Source organism: Syngnathoides biaculeatus, chromosome 21 (genome assembly GCF_019802595.1).
Source record: "Syngnathoides biaculeatus isolate LvHL_M chromosome 21, ASM1980259v1, whole genome shotgun sequence".
Lineage (NCBI taxonomy): Eukaryota > Metazoa > Chordata > Actinopteri > Syngnathiformes > Syngnathidae > Syngnathoides > Syngnathoides biaculeatus.
The window spans coordinates 1,478,894-1,498,824 of record NC_084660.1 but is presented as its reverse complement, the minus strand read 5'-3'; positions in this window follow the sequence as shown (position 1 = coordinate 1,498,824).

The following is a 19,931-nucleotide window of genomic DNA, read 5'->3' as shown; positions in this document are numbered from 1 at the left end:
CCGGACGCTCCCTCCGGGGCGTCAAAATATCGCACGCGGTGCAGGGACGCGCCGACGAACGCGCTCCAAAGGAAGCGCGGATTTCCGTCGGCTTGACCGCGGGCCGAGGCCAGGTCGCTAAATGGCTCCTGAGTCAGGACGTAAAATATCTTTTTTGACCCCGCTAGCGGCAAATTGCACGCTGCTGGCAGTCGGCGGAGAGCGAAAGGTCTTATTGATTAAACAATCGCTCCCAGGAGTCCACTGACAAGTGGAAGTGGCCCCAGCCCCAAAATGGGGCTAATCCGCAGATAATTATCTTTGTTTGAATATTCAACATGGCCCGACTGGCGGCGCGAGAGGTTCTTCTTAGCATTCCTCACCTCGGAGAGCGACCGTCCGGCTGTCGGGTTAAAGCGACAGAACAGGAAGGAATCGTGACAATTACTCCGGTAATACATAAGCGTGTACCCAATTCGTGATCAAATTCAATTTGTGTTGTGATCCAAGCATCGCCGCGATTTGGGAACTGTTCTTAAAAACAGGCAGAAGTAGCTTGTCACCCTAACTGATCACTGATTCGTACCGCGCTCCGGTCGGAGAGTACCAACTACAGCTGTCTCAGGATACTCCAGTACGGTCAACAAAGAGTCTACGATGAAACTGGAGTACAGTTGTCTTAAGAGACTTTGCACTACTGAAATAAGAGGAGAGAACAGACTCCGGTTGTCAAGGAATTTATGGACTACAGCTGTCTCAGGATACTCCAGTACGGTCAACAAAGAGTCTTGGAAAAAACTGGAGTACAGTTGTCTTAAGAGACTTTGTACTTTGGTAATAAGGAGAGTACAGATGATGCTTGTCAAGGAATCTATGGTCTACGGCTTTCTCAGGATACTCCAGTACGGTCAACAAAGAGTCTTGGAAAAAACTGGAGTACAGTTGTCTTTAGAGACTTTGCACTGCTGTAATAAGAGGAGAGGACAGACTACGGTTGTCAAGGAATCTATGGACTTTGGCTTTCTCAGAATACTTTAGTACGGTCAACAAAGAGTCTTGGAAAAAACTGGAGTACAGTTGTCTTTAGAGACTTTGCACTGCTGTAATAAGAGGAGAGGACAGACTACGGTTGTCAAGGAATCTATGGACTTCGGCTTTCTCAGAATACTTTAGTACGGTCAACAAAGAGTCTTGGAAAAAACTGGAGTACAGTTGTCTTTAGAGACTTTGCACGACTGTAATAAGAGGAGAGGGCAGACTACGGTCGTCAAGGAATCTATGGACTACGGCTTTCTCAGGATACTCCTGTACGGTCAACAAAGTGTCCTGAATACGGCCATCTTAGAAGAAACAGGAGTACAGTTGTCTTAAGAGACTTTGTACTCCGGAGAGTACGGACTGCGTTCGTCAAGGAATCGATGGACTGCGGCTTTTTCAGGATACTTTGGCAAGGAGAGCACTACCTAAAGTGGTCTTCCCTAGACTACGGACTCCATCCTCCAAGGGGGATTCCAAACTGAAAAGAACAGTACCGACTACTGACAACTGTGATCAAAGAAGATCACAGTCGCCCCTGGATACTACAGACTTCGGCATAAGTGACAGGTTTAAAACGCGGGAAAAAAATACGGGGCGGGTGGGGGGTTGGGTCACAGCACAGAAATCCTTTGTATCAATGAAGTCCGCTGCGTCAGTTCGCCAGTTTCAAGATGGCGGCGGCGGCTACTTTCCCTGCGGAGTCTGCGGCCCACATTATCGAGGCAAATGGGCCAGTTAGCCACGGAAGTGAAAATAGCATCGCGAGTGGGGGCCGGGGGTGGTGGTGGGGGGGGCAACAGAGGACAAGCTTTCCCTCCATTCTTCTCTGCCACCCACCACGGATGAATAATATCCGAGTCACCTGCGCTACTATGTTGTTGGGATGTTCTTGAACTTGTTTAAAGTCACAAAGTCATACAAGATGCATGCAGAGAGTGGCAGGGAGACTGCGTTAAACCGGCGCTCCGGGGCCTGGGAATCGTGCGGCACTTAGCTTGGATATAGCACTCGGGACGGAATATTAAAATTTATGGAGCGAGCGGCAGCGCGGATAAACAAGACCTGCGCTTAAAACGAGACAAAATTCCGAGACGCGACATGCCCGCCGCTGCCAGCTCGATCTTTTTACACCGAGCGGCTAAAGCTTGAAGCGAGCGATGACGATTCTGACAAAAATGTATCCCGGCGTGTGAAAAATTCATCGAGATCTCATCACTCGCTTCGGGCGAACGCATTTTTTTTTCCCTTGCAAAAGAAAAAAAAAATAATAAAAATTCTCCAGTGAGTCACAAGGACCCCCCACCCCTAGCTCCCCCCCCCCAAAGCACAACAGATGTTGCTTCATTTCCAGAATTAACGGCGAGAGGCGGGGGGTGGGGGGGGAGGGGGCGCGGATACCTTGACGGAGTCGTGCGCGAGCGCGGCGCTCGGCGCTTTGAAAGAGCGCCAGGGAGGAATTAGGTCAGCCGGAGTGCAGCGGTGCGCCCTGTGGAACGCCGTGTTTCCAAAAAAATCGAAATAAAAAAACGGCAGCGGTGGGAAGCAAACCGGAATGGCAGGTAGAAATGCGGTTTTGCACCTTCCAGAAAAAGGATCGGTGACGGTCAATCGACGTTAGACAAAAGGTTAGCGGATGCATAGCGGGAAGAACGTGACAGCTAGCAAGAAGGAGTGATCCGCAAAGATGGGAGGTTGAATCGGAGCCAGATATGGAACCGACTGGAAAAGGATGTAGGGTACCACCCCCCCCCCCCCCACCGGAACCCCCACCCCAACACACATCGGTCTCTATCTCCGGGGTAATCAATCGGTTTCTGCCGCGAATATGATCGCGCGCGCCAAGATTTTACAATGCTTCGGCGAGCGTGGAACATGTTTACAAGCGGTCCCAGCTGGATCTACCTTTGCCGACATTTGGACCGACCCCCCCCCCCCCAAAAAAAACATAAAAACACATCAGCAAGAACAATTTACTCTAGCAATCGCTAACATATTTAAAGGTTTAGTGTCATCCATTTAAACGTTCGAAAATAGATATTATAAACCGCCTCCCAGTCCGATCCGCTTCCGCGGCGGAGATGAGCCAACCCCGGCCGAAAGAGGTGCCTTGTCGGCCGGGGTTGGCTCATTTTCAGCGCCGAGGTTTGCTTGTCACGGCATTGTCGTTGCACGCGGTTGAGTGCGCCATTGCCAGCCATGTTCCGTCCTCGTCGGCGTTGTTCTTAGCCGCCGCCATCCGCTGTGAACAGCACCGTCCAGCCGGGCCGCTTTACGGCGTTGTCACCGCACGCGGCGTTGCTCATAGCCCGAGCCCGACGCGGCAGCGTTCACCGGCGAGCCGACGCGGCAGCCGTCCCACACTTTTATCACCCCTGTCATACGTACGCGGATTTTTTGTCAGGTTATGAGAGACGGCGTACATGGTCCGCCCCAAACTATTATTTTCTGTATACACACCGACCTATCGTTTGGGACTCTCGAAGGTCTCGTCCTTTGCACCTGTGCAATCCATTTTTCACGACGAACCGGGTCTCTTGGAATCTTATGAACGGTAAATCCATCCTCCCGAGTGTTCGAGCAACGAGCCGACATTTTGGCTAGAATGACGGAACAACGAGCGACCTTCCTGCCGGTAAAACTAATCGAAACAAACGAGTCCGCTAGAGGGCGCTCCTGCCCCGTACGTCACACACCTGCCAGTCGTTTGGGGCCCTCGAAGCTCTTGTCGTTAGCACCTTTTCACGAGGAACCGGGTCTGTTGGGAACTTATGTAGGATAAATCCATCCTACCGAGTGTTTGAGCAATATCTAGCAATGCAACGAGCCGACATTTTGGCTAGAATGACGGAACAACGAGCGACCTTCCTGCCGGTAAAACTAATCGAAACAAACGAGTCCGCTAGAGGGCGCTCCTGCCCCGTACGTCACACACCTGCCAGTCGTTTGGGGCCCTCGAAGCTCTTGTCCTTAGCACCTTTTCACAAGGAACCGGGTCTGTTGGGAACTTATGTAGGATAAATCCATCCTACCGAGTGTTTGAGCAATATCTAGCAATGCAACGAGCCGACATTTTGGCTAGAATGACGGAACAACGAGCGACCTTCCTGCCGGTAAAACTAATCGAAACAAACGAGTCCGCTAGAGGGCGCTCCTGCCCCGTACGTCACACACCTGCCAGTCGTTTGGGGCCCTCGAAGCTCTTGTCGTTAGCACCTTTTCACAAGGAACCGGGTCTGTTGGAATCTTATGTAGGATAAATCCATCCTACCGAGTGTTTGAGCAATATCCAGCAATGCAACGAGCCGGCATTTTGGCTAGCACGACGAAACAACAAGCGACCTTCCCGCCGGTAAAACTAATCAAAACAAACGAGTTCGCTAGAGGGCGCTCCTGCCCCGTACGTCACACACCTGCCAGTCGTTTGGGGCCCTCGAAGCTCTTGTCCTTAGCACCTTTTCATGAGGAACCGGGTCTGTTGGGAACTTATGTAGGATAAATCCATCCTACCGAGTGTTTGAGCAATATCCAGCAATGCAACGAGCCGGCATTTTGGCTAGCACGACGAAACAACAAGCGACCTTCCCGCCGGTAAAACTAATCAAAACAAACGAGTTCGCTAGAGGGCGCTCCTGCCCCGTACGTCACACACCTGCCAGTCGTTTGGGGCCCTCGAAGCTCTTGTCGTTAGCACCTTTTCACAAGGAACCGGGTCTGTTGGAATCTTATGAACGGTAAATCCATCCTACCGAGTGTTCGAGCAATATCCAGCAATGCAACGAGCCGGCATTTTGGCTAGCACGACGAAACAACAAGCGACCTTCCCGCCGGTAAAACTAATCAAAACAAACAAGTCCGCTAGAGGGCGCTCCTGCCCAGTACGTCACACACCTGCCAGTCGTTTGGGGCCCTCGAAGCTCTTGTCCTTAGCACCTTTTCATGAGGAACCGGGTCTGTTGGGAACTTATGTAGGATAAATCCATCCTACCGAGTGTTTGAGCAATATCCAGCAATGCAACGAGCCGGCATTTTGGCTAGCACGACGAAACAACAAGCGACCTTCCCGCCGGTAAAACTAATCAAAACAAACGAGTTCGCTAGAGGCCGCTCCTGCCCCGTACGTCACTTCCTGCTTCTTCTCGAAAACAAATCTCTCGAGAGGATTTTAATGGCGGGAGTTACAAAAACCCAAATACGTCAAAATCACGTTTTGTGGTGAAAAAAAAAACGAATGGGTCCATACTGGCTACATTCGTTTTTTTTTTTTTTTCATTAATAACTAAATACTAAAAATCATCCATTTCATGACACTTGACCTTTAACGTAAACATCCCCTTGGTAAAAGGTCCTCAAGGCCCGATCGTACCGCGGACATTCTGCTGACTGCGGCGGGGAGCAAAATTCAGACCGCATCTCGTTTAGCGAGTCGCGGTCGCGGGCGCGATGACTCCGGACAGTTGCGCGCAATCCAGGATTTCATGAACTTCGGACGACTTGGCAGCCCTTCCACCAAACGTGCGGGCTGGCGTAAGCACATCGGAGATTGTGCTGAGCGAGGGCGACTATCTCTGTTTTTCGGAAAAACAAACCCCTGCATTTCCCAGACCGGCTCCGTTCCTCAAAGTTTTTTTTTTTTTTTTTGCGGCATCCCGTGTCCACGGGGGAACGCTGTCACCGCCACAATAAAGTGGATTAATCAGCGCTGGCGTTGGGCACTTTTGGTCCAGATGACGCGTGTAATTAAGGCGTAATTAGCATGTCATCTACATGAGGAAATATGACACGCGCGATTCGGGATGCCGGAACCGAGAACGCCACGTCCTGGGAGATGACTTCCTTTCGCTGACACGCTCGTCTTCTTTAGTCGACCCGCCTCGCTTGTTTATTTACATGCTAACGCACTTAAACGCTCAGTCACCGATTCGTCCATTTGCATGCTAACTCACTTATAGGTACTTCCGCTCAGCAACTGACTCGATTAGAGTCCGTTTAAGCCAACAAAGTCACCGCTTAATTCCGAGGCAACCGGTGTCTGCCTCCCGCAGCTGCAGCCGCCTGCAAAACGACGGGCGATGGCCGAGATGCCCTTCCGCGTCGCGGGTCGTTCGCGGCGGCAACAATAGGTCGGAACGGGCCTTATCTCTCCTTGTAAAGCTTCGGGATAAGTCGGAGGCTGGCTCCGCGGCTCTCGCGGGAGACGTCGGGGTGAATAACGCTCGGACCGAGGGGAGCGTTTGCTGCCCTAGTGCCTTGTACCGCAGTTCCCCCCCCCCCCCCTCTTCGGCGCCATTGTTGCTGGAGGAAAGCCTTCGGTTGACGCTCCGCCTCATTATTTCAGTTACCTCGGAGAATTCCCCCCCGACATTCGGGATCGCCGCGCTGTCCTATTAATCCGAACACCGGCGAGGTTATTAAAAGGTGCGCCGCGCTGTTTTGAATTCCGAAGGAAACACAGTTACGGCCTCGTTGCGGTACCCGGGGTTTTTTTTTTTTTTTAGCCGATTTCTCCCCCTTGCTACCTATTTTCCGCAGAGGATTGGAATTAGGAAAGGGGTACATCAGGGATGAGGGTAAAACTGGCAGGGTTAAGGTTAGGCGCTTGCGGTTTTAGGGTTAGGAAAGTCAAAAAGGATTTTTGTTAGGGTTAGGGGGAAGGTTTTAGGGTTAGAGGTGAGGCGAAGGAGTCCGAGTACTCCCTCTCCAAAGTACCGGTCCCAGGATCGGAACTAACTTGCACGGTCCTTCCCCCCGACGTTCCCCATCGTCCCTTCCGTCTCTCCGTTCCTGACAGTCGTCCGTACCGGACATTGGTCCGCTCTCCTTCGTCCCTTTATATGTGAAGGTAAGGGTAAAACTGGTAGGGTTACGGTTAGGCGGTTGCGGTTTTAGGGTTAGGAAAGTCCAAAAGGATTTTTGTTAGGGTTAGGGGGAAGGTTTTAGGGTTAGAGGTGAGCCGAAGGAGTCCAAGTACTTCCTCTCCTGGAATCCCGATACCCAAAGTACCGGTCCCAGGATTGGGAGCAATTTGCACGGTCCTTCCCCGGACGTTCCCCATCGTTCCTTCCGCCTCTCGACAATTTATATGGAGGGATGCAGGGATCAGGGTAAAACTGGTAGGGTTAAGGTTAGGTGCTTACGGTTTTAGGGTTAGGAAAGTCAAAAGGAATTCTGTTAGGGATAGGGGGTAGGTTTTAAGGTTAGAGGTCAGGATTCGGGTTAGGGTTGTTTGGTCAGAACTGGGTGTCCGGTTTTTGGGTTGAGGACTGCGTTATGATTGAGGGTTGGAAGCCTAGTTCGAGGTGAGGGTTATGGAGGCCTCCTAGCTCAGTATTTCGAGCATTGGTTTGGTAAACCAGGGGTCGTGAGTTCGTATCTCACTGGGGTCTTCACTACCCCTGAGGGGTTGCGTCAGAAAGGATTAGGTAAGGAAGGGTAAGTGTAAAAACTGTGCCTCACAAATACGAGGGATGACACCCCGTGGCGACCCCTAACGGGACAAGCCGAAAGAAAGTTATTGTTGGAACAAATTCCCGTTGTTCGGGTTTGGATGAGGTCCGAGCCGCTTCACGTCTCCGGAACAAGGTCGGAAAAGTACCTGGAATCTTCCATGCAATCCTAAAAGCCCACTATTATTATCTACGATGACGCGACACATATTTAACCCGACAATTGCTTTATGGCGTCCCGGCCCGGACGGCCTTTTTATGGAGTCCTCGCGTCACGCCCGTCTTTCATGTGTTCGGCGCGAGCGCGAAGGAGAACGTTCGTTGAACCACCCGGTTGTAAAACGTCCGGCGATGATTTACACGCGTGCAATCAGCAAGTTCATACGGAAAACATTTGTCAAAAAAAAGGCACACGCAGTCCCGGAGAGGAAAGTTTTGGGGAAGGGATTTGTCAACAAGGCTCCGATACGTCGGATAATCTTCCGCCCTCGCATAATTAATGACGTGCATTTTTTAATTACCCCTGCGCGAGGCTTTTGTTCGGGGAGCCCCCGCCGGCGGCCATATTAACAAAGTTAGCTTAACGATCGAGGTATTTTACCTAATAGCGTTTTTATTACTCCCGCCAAGTTCGGCGCAATTAATTAACAATCGGCAAATGAAGTCGCTCGCCCCGTAATGGCGATACCTGCGCGGGACATCATTACAAATAGCCGGGATAATTCATAACCGTCCCACCCAACGTGGCGGCGGCGGCGGGAGGAGAAATTAATATTCCCGAAAGAGCTGGAATTAAATGACGCGTACAGGCTGGGTGGCGGACATTTTGGATGGATCGCACGCTGAGGCTGAACGGTGATCTTCCTTAAAGGTCAAGTGTCATCCCTATAAACATTCTAAAATAGATGTTGTCATGAAAAATACATATCAATGTCTATATGAAAAAATAAATATGAGCACAGAGTGCGTCATCCATGCGCAAAAGTTGTGGTCGCCATATTGGCTGCTTGGATGATGACATGACACGACCGGGAAGTGGAAATTAACGATTCCGAGATTAGCACCCTCAGTAGACGCACGTGTCACGTACCTCGGGGGCAGACCCAAATGCAGGACTTCGAGGCAGAGGCATAATGCGCAATGTACGTCACTTCCTGCTTCTTCTTGAAAACAAATCTCTCGAGAGGATTTTTATGGCGGGATGGGTCCATAATGGCTGCTGTTTTTTTTAATTATTAATGTACTAAAAATGATCCATTTCATGACATTTGACCTTTAAAGATAAAAGACACCACCAGCATAGTCACTCATGGTGTAGTGGTACACATGCCTGCCTGTGGTGCGGGCGGCGTGGGATCAATTAACGCTCAGTGATGGTGTCGCTATCCGCCCTTCCATTGACTGTCGACCAGTTCAGGGCGTAGTCTCCCTTTTGCCCGAAGCGACCTGGGAGAGGCTCCAGCTTTCCCGCAACCCTTGTGAGGATAAGCAACTAGGATGATGACATAACATGTCACCACCGGGAAGTGGAAATGAACGATTCCAAGATTTAGCAACCTCTGTAGGTTCAGAGGATAGACGCACGTGTCACGTACCTCCGGTACGCTGGCAGACCCAAATGCAGGACTTCGAGGCAGAGGCATAGTGTGCAATGTAGTTTATTCTGGAAAGCAGAGGCACAGAAACGCTAGGCGGGATCCAAAACACACGCAGCTCGGAAGCAAACTAACTCAACAGGATAGGATCAAACTAAAAGAACAGAATCGGTCTGACTCGGGTTACTTCAATTTACGCAGAGACGCGGAGAGTCCCACGGGCAGCGAATGCAACTCACGAACACAAGGCGAACACGCCCCTCTTGGCCATTTTGGATTGAGGCAAACCAAATACTGACACAAAGAAAATGTAATTTAAATAATTTTGAACAGTGCAAAGGGCGTACAAATCACAGCAAAGCCGATACCCGCGACCGCACACACGCCAAAAAAAAAAAAAGGTGCAATTCCTTCGTGAGGGAGAGAATTGGACTGCCAAAGATGTATATGAAAGCGCATAATCTTTTAATCCCGCATTTGAAGCTAATCTTCCATTAAAGAATAGCGCCGTCGCCGTCGCTCCGCGGCGCGGAAAACGCAAAGACAGCAGAAACCGATGGCCGCCGTCGGCCGCGGCTTCGAGACGGGAAAAGGGCGAAAGGTGCCGCTCCCCCGTGTCGACTTCGGACTTTAATTCCGAATGAAGCCCGGGGAAAATAATCTCCTCGCACGCGCACACAAAAACTGCGTAACTACACGAGCAACAACAGCAGGAGAGATTAGCGCGAATCGGATCCCTGGCATGAATCTGGAACGACTTTTTGAGGTTATCTACGGTGTTCTCGTACACGGAAATGCAAATCGGGGGTCGCGCTCGAAAACTTGTTGTGCGCCGATAAGTACTTGGTGTGTGTGTTGACAACAGGTGAGCTCGTCTGAAGAAAAATACATAAATTACTCATGCGGGGGGGGGGGGGGTGTTCGGTGGCGCTGGGCATGTCCAGTCACCGGACCGGATCAGATACCCCCAAGCGGTACGGACTACCAGTTAGCGGACTACGCTAAAGGGAATGATGCTCGGCTACGACGGGTTTGAAATGATTGTCCCAAACTGCCGCCATCCAAGTACGACGGTCGTTAAATCCGTATCAAGGTCCAGAGGGGGGCGCTCCGCAGGTGTTCCGCCGTCAGCGTGGTCGGTTTTTGAGCGCAGCTGACGCGTATTGCGGAGGGGCGACGATGTCGTCGGGTCGATGCTGATCGTTCTTGAGCTAGTGACACCGGCCCGAACGGAGTTGCGATAGCGTCGATCTCGTCGATCTTTCGGCTCCAACTACCGGAGGCGGGTAGCCGCCCGACACGATGTTGTGTTTCGGCGGTTCGATGGGTCGCCGAGAGGCCGCGCCCGGAGTCCTCTGCGTCGACGGCCGGCCGATGAATGTACTGCTCAATCGATGGTTCGATATCTCGGACGGTTGCAGTCGTTTTTGCGAGCTTGCCGAAGCTGCTTGGTGTGACCTTCGACCCGTTCACGGTCAAGTCGCGGATGCGCGGCCGATTCAACCCCTCGAAAGCACTCGGTGGCGCCACCGGATTAAATGGGACACCATTTATGCCCAGCGCCGATTTCTCGGATTTATGAAGAACTAGCGGGATCGGTTGATCGGGAAGACGGAGGAATACTTCCATACAGATTTGAACCTGTGGCTTTAATTAATGTTGACGTTTCGGATGGTTCTTCAGGCTGAATGACGCGGAGTCTGGCTACTTGGAAGGCTACGTGCGACATAAGTGCGTAAACAAAGGCCCTCGGGAGATCCGGGCCGGTAGCCGGGGATGGTTCTTCTGACGAGCGAGTTCCGGCAGGGGTCGCAAGCCGAGGTTCCAGGCGGCGGAGGCCGTTAGCCCCGGACGCCGAAGCTAGGTCAAAGGCCTCCGCGAGCCGAGCTTAAACGTCCGGGGAGACCTTTAGCCGAGCTCCGGTGGAGGCGGAGGTCTTTAGCCTAGCTTCAGCGTCCGGGGCTAACGAAGCGGGCGGCGGCGGTACATGAGCCGAGCTTCCGGCCGGCGGAGGCTGTTAGCCCGGATACCGAAGCTAGGCTAAAGCGCGTATTCCGTACGAGCTAGTAGTTCGGTTGCTCCAGCACCGCGAGGAACTGTCAGATGCTCGCCGTCCCGCTTTACAACTCTCACCTCGTCGACTCAACCGAACACCAAAAAGATCTTTTGTCGAAATGATTTGTGCAGTCTGGTCGACATTTTGTCCGTCACATCAACGTCGTCTATTGTGAGATCAACCCTTCGGAGCATTTCTGGCGCAACTGATTGAGTTGTCGACAAAATCCCTGAGAAGACTTTGGGAGGTCAACGGACCGAGTGACTGCTGGGCCAAGGCAGTTAACAGGTCGCTTGCTATTATTAGCGTTTAACGGCTTTGTTTTATTGTTTTACTTCTACCCTTTCATGACGGCGCAAAGGTTAACGTGTTGCTAAATGTTCCCCGCGGTCAGGCGTTAGGATGCCGACGGTCCGATCTTCAACTCCCGAGGCAACAGAGCTCCGTGATCCGAACACACGCCCACAAATTTGAACAGAAAATGAGCTCCGGCGCGACTGCGGGAGGTTCGACGCCGATGAGGTCTCGTGTCGTCGCGGCAATAACGGTGAAATATTTCGCGTAGACGCAGAGACGCTTGACGACTGACGTCATCAGGAGCGCGGCGAGGTCTTAAAGTCAGGTTGGGGGGGGGTCAAGGAGGAAGGGGCAAGAACCACTGAAGCATGCGTTCAACTGCAACCCGAGTAGGTTACGACATGGCTGCGTCACGTGTGGACCCCTTGTCGGGCTTTGATGCGGGCGCGGACGGAATAGCTGGCGTCGTCGCCGTCCCGTGGCAACGGAGCTGAAAATAATCAGCGCGAGGCAGACACTAGCATGTAACGGCGAGGAGGATCCATGCCTTGGCACGATGACCCCGGATCCTCTCTCATTTAATCGGGTTTTCAGAAGATTTTTGTCGACAATTACGAATTTTCAGGGGCGTTTTTGCGAGTCACATGATCTACGTGGGCGAACGTGACGTGGACCGTGCAGTTCCGGATTAAATGGGACATCATTTATGCCCAGCGCCGATTTCTCGGATTTATCCTCATCTGATGGAGAACTAGCAGGATCGGTTGATCGGGAAGACCCGGAGTCTGGCTACTTGGAGTGCGTAAACAAAGGCCCTCGGGAGCTCCGGCCGAAGCTAGGCTAAAGGCCTCCGCGAGCCGAGCTTAAACGTCCGGGGAGACCTTTCGCCGAGCTCCGGTGGAGGCGGAGGCCTTTAGTCTAGCTTCAGCATCCGGGGCTAACGAAGCGGGCGGCGGCGCTACACGAGCCGAACTTCCAGGCGGCGGAGGCTGTTAGCCCGGACGCTGAAGCTAGGCTAAAGACCTCTGCCACCTGAAACTTCATCTTATCCTCATATGATGAAGAAATAGCAGTATCAATTGATCGGGAAGACCCAGAGTCTGACTACTCGGAGGGCTACGCGCACGTCATAAATGCGTACACAAAGTTACCCCGGAGCTCCGGGCCGGCAGCCGCGGATAGTCCTTCGGACTGGAATGACGCAGAGTCTGACGAGCGAGCTCCGGCGGCTGCCACGAGCCGAGGTTCCAGGCGGCAGAGACCGTTAGCCGGACGCCACAGCTTGGCTAAAGGCCTCCGCCTCCGCCGAAGGCGGGCTGCGAGCTCCTTTAGCCTAGCTTCCGCATCCGGGGCTAACAGATGCCAGGGTGCTTTTGTTGACGCACTGATGTCGCGCGTAGGTCTCCGAGTAGTCAGACTCCGGCGTCATTCCGCCCGAAAAACCATCCGAATATTCAACATTAATTCCAGCCGCAGGTTCAAATCTGTATGAAAGTATTCCTCCGTCTTCCCGATCAACCGACCCCGCTAGTTCCTCATCAGATGATGATAAATCCGAGAAATCGGCGCTGGGCATAAATGCTGTCCCGTGAAATCGAGCGTTTGGAACCTCCAGCTTAGCCTTGTTCCTACAATTAGACTTCAGGCTTTTGTTTGGAAATGAAGACCGGAAGCATTTTGTCAAGAAGAAGAAGAAAAAAAAAGGACCAAGGACTTTGTTTTTCCCGAGTTGTGGGCTCCATCTCCCGAGGGACTGCCAAGCTCAAACCCGGCGTTCCACAGCTACATTCCACGCCGACTCGGCCCAGACGCGAGCAAGGCGATTTGGCTCCGGGTCCCATCTACGCAGTGCCTCGTCTAGGAATGGATTTGGCGATTCTGATCCATTTTTTTCCCCCCCGCTCTTTTGTCCACATTGTGAAGACTCGGTGAAAGACAGAGCGGAAATGAGAGCGAGAGAGAGAGAGAGACGGAAAGAAGAGAGAACGAGAGAAAGAGGAGAGAAAAAAAAAAACAAGTTTGACCGAGACCCGGTCAATTATCTCCCAGGTGTTCGACTGAAGCGATTGTAAGCGATCGCGGCGGTTCCCAGGAGCGCGCCAACTGAGACGGGGGTGGAATTAGTCCGGAACAAAACCCAATTCAGCAGAAGTGAAGAAACAGCAGTTTTGAATGAAAAACCCGCCGGAGAATGCACAAGAAAAGACTTTGTGCGGAGATAAAGTTTTTCCCTCGTCCGTTCCCTCGTCACACACGTCGCATCACACGGCGGAGCCTTTTCAAACAAACCCCGGCGCCGGAATTGTGTCCGCGGCGCTTCCAGCGCCGTATTGTGAGCGGGGTTAATTACTGGCAAGGCGGTGGGGGGGGGGGGGAATTACATCCTCAAAATAAAGTAGGGGGGGGGGAATTGAGATAGCTGGGAAACTGGATTTTTTTTTTCCTTTCCGTATCAGGTCGCTTCGTTTCAAGTCCACTACAAAAGCCGCCGTTCGGGCCTGCAAATTACCTCGGCCCAAACGCCATCCCCGCCGCGATTAAGTCGCAGCCCGTTCCTGACTGAAACGGCATTGTCGAGACGCGGTTTCGATTGATCGCGGCGGATTTGCGCGTGTCTTTCGCGAGGGTATTCAGCCGCGATGAAGGGCAGCGTCTCTGTAGCGCCGGGACGTTGTGGGAATTGACATTTGCAAATGGCGGCGGGGAAGGGAGGGGAGGGGGGTTGGGGTGTGGGGATGGGGACAGGCACTTAGCCTGCCAGCTCTAAAAGCGGTCAAAAATGGAGAACCGGGCGAGGCCTTAGCGAGGAGTCTCGGGAAAGATAGAAACGAAATAGCGGCATCGAGTGCAGTTAGCGGCACTTCTAATAGACGGGGAGCCCCGGGAAAGCGGCTTCGATCGCAAACCGGGCCCGTGAAGACACCTTCGGACTGGGGTGTGCTCGAAAACACAAACTGTGCCCAGGAGCCGCAGTTCAGGGTATGATGTGAAGCAGTGGACCTCGATTCGGTTTTGCGTTTTCACCGTGTCGCTCCAATCAACTGCCAGGGACTGGAATCTTCGTGTTCCATTCTCATTTTCGTAAGGAGGTGCCAAAAAGCAGTCGAGCGAGGAGTAGTTATTATACTAATCTTTATACCTTTTGACAAGGGAAATGCAAAACCGACCCAATCACCCGTAACCACAAAATGTCATCCAGTCAAGCCAAGGGACCCTCATCACCTTGGCAATTTAGTCCCAAATCTGCACCAAAGCGATCATTTTGTTGCATTAATGATAAACGGTGGATACAACATTTGTCGGTTCTGGTCGTTACCGTCGGCCGCTGGCGTAGATGAACAAAGACCTTAATTCGGTGAAATTGGATCTTTTCCTTTTTACACACCTGCCTACGTGGTTGAGAATCACGGATCTCGCTGTTCCCTTTAAGAAGAATATATGAGTTTCTTCAAACAAGACTTTCGTGCCGAAGAGCATTTGTCTCCTCTGGTCGTTACCGTCGGTCGCTGGCGTAGATAAACAAAGACACATTTGTCAGACCTAAATTTGGTGAAATTGGATCTTTTCCTTTTTACACACCTGCCTACGTGGTTGAGAATCACGGATCTAGCTGTTCCCTTTAAGAAGAATATCTAAGGTTCTTCAAACAAGACTTTGATGCAAAAGAGCATTCGTCGGCTCTGGTCGTTACCGTCGGTCGCTGGCGTAGATGAACAAAGACACATTTGTCAGACCTAAATTTGGTGAAATTGGATCTTTTCCTTTTTACACACCTGCCTATGTGGTTGAGAATCACGGATCTAGCTGTTCCCTTTAAGAAGAATACATGAGTTTCTTCAAGCAAGATTTCGGTGAAGTGACAGTCAACGTCCGATAGGTCTCGACCAGGCACCTGGATCCAGAGCTTGCACATCAAGTCAACAACTTACTTTAGCGACGTAAGTTGATCTGCAACTACGCAATGTCAAAAGCAGATTGCGATGAGGTCTCCTAGCCAGAGGCTGAGCCGCAGTGTATTTGTTCACAGACAAAACCTGTGGGCTAGCTCGAGGCCGATTTACACTTCTGTCCTTTACATTACATTTTGTGCAAGAACTGGACTCAAATCGCATCTAAAACATGAGCAGCGTCCCACCACAGATTCCCATTCGATTAGCCGAATTCCCGCGAGAGTTTCCGCAAAGCGCAAAACCGCAGATTCATTTCGGCGACGGCAGACCGAATGGTCGGGCACGACGACTTGCTTCCGGTGTTGTCACGACCCATCGGAACGGAGGTAGGACCCAAATGCAGGAGTACACGGGAGACGCAGAGGTAATTCGGAAAGAACATTTATTATTCGATGGTCGGGGATCGGGCAGCCAGAAGTCGGTACACGGGAGAACGATCAAAGCAGGGAGAGGTATCAAGGGAGTCAGGCTTACGGGGTCGGTCGGAGAGCAGGCGGATGTCGGTACACAGAGGAATACGATCAGAGATACGGGGGTGCTGGAACAGGGCATGAACCTCAACGATCTGGCGGAGGACCAGTCGTCACCGGGTCCCATAAGTACCGGGCGTAAACAGCCGAAACAAGGTGCGGGTGTGTGCCGACTAATTGGCTGGCCACGCCCAGCCTGTTCAGGGATGCCAGGAGCATGACAGGTGTTGAGTTTTTGGAGGTTTTCGAACAACCGCTTGCTTCCGTCGCCCATTCTGTTTGAACCCTTTGATTGCTGCTCCACTTGCAATCGATCCCTCGTCCTCTCCGCCGCCGGCCCTCGACGACAGACGAGGCTTTCTGTTTTGCGAGCGGCTCTGCCGCGAGTGCCACGCCGGCCCGGGCAGTTATCGCCGCTCCATACCTGGCTCATTAATTAGGCTTAATGGACACCGATATAAGGATGCCCCGGGTGTGTTTACGGGCAGCCGCGGTGTTTTATTGACAGGCGTTCCACGTGTGCTCTGGCGCTCCGGCGACCGGAGGTGACAAGTCAAAGGTTTATCTGGATGAACAATGGGGCAGGATACAATGCAGCTTTGCTAGCAGGGGAGAGCAGGGGTGGGGGTGGAGGGGGCGGGCTAACAAGATGACAACGCACTACACACAAAAGTGTGTCTGACGTTCCGCCACGGGAGGGGTCAACCCGAGGTGACAAACCACCCGACATCCTTTCCCTTATCGGACGCATTTCGGAGCTGATAGGATAAATCGCTTCGTCGCGTTCGGTTGCGAATATGTGCCGGGAGAACCACGTCGGGACCTCGACGTGGAGCAAAACAACCGACTTGATTTTTTTTTTTTTTTTACAGGGAAAAGGAACTCATGTCACAGACCGCTCTAAAAAATAGTGACGAAAATATTCCGCCGGGAGGGGTCGGGTTCGGTTAATTGACGCCGTCCGCCTTTTAATCGCATAATCCCGGCGTAAGTCTCCGTTTAAGTCGCCGATGGGACGGCTATTTTCTCGCCTGGGGGTCAAAACGGCAGCCGAACTTCAAATCCCGTCCGAGCGGCTTTTTTTTTTGCACACCTCGGCCGAGACCCCCGTTCCCGGAACGGATCCGACCGCTTCATCCGGTCTCCGTGAGTTTGCATCCCCAGAGGAAGTCGGACTACGCCGACCTTGCGGTTGCGGTTGCCTCAACGGTGAAATGAAAACGGTTTCGACCGAGATAAGGTCATCACCCCCAAAGGCTTATGGCTGCGGCTCAATTTCCCCTTTCGCCCCCATTTCCATATTTTCTCGTAGAGCGTACATATTTTGTGTTTGCTTAAAGCCCGGGTGTCATCCCTATAAACACTATTTTTTCGAGCCATATTCAGATGATATCCAATCGCGGCCAAACCGCATCCCCGTCCGATCCATTCCCGCGGCGGTGATGAGCCAGCCGCCCGGTGTGGCTTGCGACGGAGCCGAGCGGTGCTGCTTTAGTCACAGTCGGACGCAGTAACGGAGTAACGCATTCTCGGCTGGGTTCTTCAGAGCCGCCCCAGTCGCAAAGCCCGACGCGCAGCCTTCGCGGAAGCCGTGACCGCCGAACAGGGCGCCTCAGCCGGCGTGGCTGACTTTCGGCACCCGAGGTGGAGCCGAGCCGCGTTGCTTTTAGGGGTATGTTCAAAGTCGCTGCAGTACTCGACGAACACTATCGAGACATTGTTGGCCGGGCGACGCCCACATTGACAGATTTCATACGCGGATCTTTTGCTACGTTATGAGAGAGACCGATTACGTGGTCCGCCCCAAACTATTATTTACACACCTACTTGTTTTTTTCGGAACCCACGAAGATCTCGTCCTCTGCACCCGTGCAATCCATTTTTCACGAGGAACCGGGTCTGTTGGGAACTTACGAAGGGTAAATCCATCCTCCCGAGCGTTCGAGCGACGTCCGGCAATGCAACGAGCCGGCATTTTGGCTAACACGAAGGAACAACGAGCTACCTTCCCGGAGGTAAAACTAATGGAAACAAACGAGTCCGCTAGGGCGCGCCGCTGTCCTGTACGTCACTTCCTGCTTCTTCTTGAAAATAAATCCCTCGAGAGGATTTTCGTGGCGGCATGATTAGCCCCTCGCTCGCGGGCAGCTAGCGACCGACCTGCGCGCTACTCGCCGCATCCTGAACGCACCCCTCGAGACCTCAGCTCAGTTCGTAGCAGGCTAATTCTGTGCTGGTTCTTTGGGGGTTCTTTTTTTTGCTCAGGAGACAAAGAATCAAGACCCAAATGTGGTCTCGGTCAAAGCGTAGCATGTGGGTTACTTTTAGCAATGAACTGATCCATCTTTGGATTTCTATTCTCGCCGGGACATCTGGACCGAAACGCGAGCTCGACTCATGACAAGTGCCGTTGTAAACTTTTGTTCTGCAGCCTTTATGGCCGCTTGTTCCACCCGACCAATGTGTTTAGTATCCTGTGCCTCCCCCCTGCACCCACAACCCCCCCCCCACACACACACACAGTTTGACCTTTCCACTCCAGACACAGGTGTCCGCCCTATAAACCAGATTTCAGTGTGAAGCAATGTCTTCACCCGTTAATGCCAATCTCGACGGACCTTAACCTAGCCGGATAGCTTTCGTCGGAATCGCACGTTCCGCAAGCGCATCCGAGGGCCATTTCATTTGTGACATTCTCTTTTCCATGCGCAGGCTACTGGCAACCAGCATTGCTTGAGAGATTTGCCATAGACTCACCAAAAATGAATAAACGCGTCATGGAAACGCCCACCACCACCCCCCCCCCCCACAGTTTGACCTTTCTACTCCATACACAGGTGTTAATGCCAATCTCGACGGACCTTTCCGATGGCGATCTTAAGCTAGGCCACCCTTAGCCAAGTCCCACAAGCTTACAAAATCGCGACTGGATGGAACATGTTTGAAGTCGATTGATTCTTTAGCGCGTATTCGTAGCTTTCATCGGAATAGCACGTTCCGCAAGCGCATCCGAGGACCATTTCCTTCGTGACATTCACTTTTCCAAGCGCAGGCTACTGGCAACCACATTGGTTGAGGGATTTGCCATAGACTCACCAAAAATGATCAACAAATATTTGTCGGAAGAATAAATGCGTCATGGAACGCGCCCCCCCCCCCCACACAGTTTGACCTTTCCACTCCAGACAGAGGTGTTAATGCCAATCTCGACGGACCTTTCCGATGGCGATCTTAAGCTAGGCCACCCTTAGCCAAGTCCCACAAGCTTCCAAAATGGCGATTGGACGGAACATGTATGAAGTCGATTCTCTAGCGCGTATTCGTAGCTTTCATCGGAATAGCACGTTCCGCAAGCGCATCCGAGGACCATTTCCTTCGTGACATTCACTTTTCCAAGCGCAGGCTACTGGCAACCAGCATAGCTTGAGGGATTTGCCATAGACTCACCAAAAATGATCAACAAATATTTGTCGGAAGAATAAATGCGTCATGGAAACGCGCCCCCCCCCCCACACAGTTTGACCTTTCCACTCCAGACAGAGGTGTTAATGCCAATCTCGACGGACCTTTCCGATGGCGATCTTAAGCTAGGCCACCCTTAGCCAAGTCCCGCAAGCTTCCAAAATGGCGATTGGACGGAACATGTATGAAGTCGATTCTCTAGCGCGTATTCGTAGCTTTCATCGGAATAGCACGTTCCGCAAGCGCATCCGAGGACCATTTCCTTCGTGACATTCACTTTTCCAAGCGCAGGCTACTGGCAACCAGCATTGGTTGAGGGATTTGCCATAGACTCACCAAAAATGATCAACAAATATTTGTCGGAAGAATAAATGCGTCATGGAAACGCGCCCCCCCCCACACAGTTTGACCTTTCCACTCCAGACAGAGGTGTTAATGCCAATCTCGACGGACCTTTCCGATGGCGATCTTAAGCTAGGCCACCCTTAGCCAAGTCCCGCAAGCTTCCAAAATGGCGATTGGACGGAACATGTATGAAGTCGATTCCCTAGCGCGTATTGGTAGCTTTCATCGGAATAGCACGTTCCGCAAGCGCATCCGAGGACCATTTCCTTCGTGACTCTTTTCCAAGCGCAGGCTAC